The 1047-nt window shown below is 57.1% G+C and overlaps 1 non-coding gene across 1 annotated transcript; it reads left to right on the top strand.

The window, feature by feature from the left end:
* The first annotated feature begins 301 nt into the window (after positions 1-301).
* Positions 302-483, top strand: LOC114007350 (small Cajal body-specific RNA 16). Its single transcript, XR_003548984.1, has one exon.
* Positions 484-1047: the final 564 nt, after the last annotated feature.

The following is a 1047-nucleotide window of genomic DNA, read 5'->3' as shown; positions in this document are numbered from 1 at the left end:
GACCCGAGGAGCCTGGGCCGCGCGGAGCCCCCGAAGTTGGGGAGCGGGGTTCGGGGCCGCGCGGCAGCAAGCAGGGGAGCCGGGCGTTCCCGGGTTAGTTTGGTAACGTGGAATGACGTGTCTTTAGAGCACGTCGTGTTCTCCCCCTCCCGTTTCCGCAGAAAACGAGGAACGCCCGGCCCGGCCCGACGGTTGGACGGAGGCCTGCGGTGGTCATTCCCTCGCGTTAGCCTGAGCACTGGCGGTGACCTCAGTGCGGGGGCCCAGGTATGTCGGGAGTGGGGACGGTGCCCTGAGGCAGACGGTCTGGGAAAAGGCTTCTGTGTGGTTGCCCCTGCCCTGCTGTGGGTGCAGCCCTGTACCAGGCAGCCCGACCTCGACCTAGAGTAAGCCCCCGGGCCAGCGCCGGGTGTTGAACTTGCAGTAACAGGTGTGAACATTCTAGCAGCCGTTTGATGGTCATGTATGATACTGCAAACAGGCCCTCTGCTGAGAGGAGTGGTTCCCACGACCCCGGACGGCGTCACCGTCGTTTAACGTGTTCCGTCCTTTGTTTCCTGGTACTCAAGCCCGGCACCGTGCGAGGTGCTAGGGACACAGAAATGAACAAAGCTGCCATGGCCCTTGTCCACAGGGAGTGATGGCCCAATTGGGGAGACAAGGTTAAATTCGTCATGCTTGGGGCCAGCAAGTGGCGTGGTGATTAAAGTCGTAGACTCCCACATGGCCAACTGTGGTTCGAGTCCCGGATCTGGTAGCTTGCGTTCTCACTCTCCCACCCTCCGTCTCTCTCTGGTCAACCCACATGCTCAATAGCAAAATTGAAAATATTAATACTAAGTAAAAATAAATAAATAAAGCTTATTGAAAGATTAAAAAATAAAAAATTTGTGGCACTTAAAGAGGGTGTAATTGAAGTTGAGACTCTGCAGGAAAGCACAGTCCTGTGAGAAGACTTATCACAAGGAACCTGGTGGAGGACCTGGGGCTGGATGCGGGATGAGTAGGAGTTGGCCAGGGCAGCATGGCCTGGGGGCAGCGTGTGCG

The sequence above is a fragment of the Tupaia chinensis genome, unplaced genomic scaffold (genome assembly GCF_000334495.1).
Source record: "Tupaia chinensis unplaced genomic scaffold, TupChi_1.0 Scaffold000159_1, whole genome shotgun sequence".
In the NCBI taxonomy this organism is placed as follows: domain Eukaryota; kingdom Metazoa; phylum Chordata; class Mammalia; order Scandentia; family Tupaiidae; genus Tupaia; species Tupaia belangeri.
This window is presented reverse-complemented; position numbering and strand designations above follow the sequence as displayed.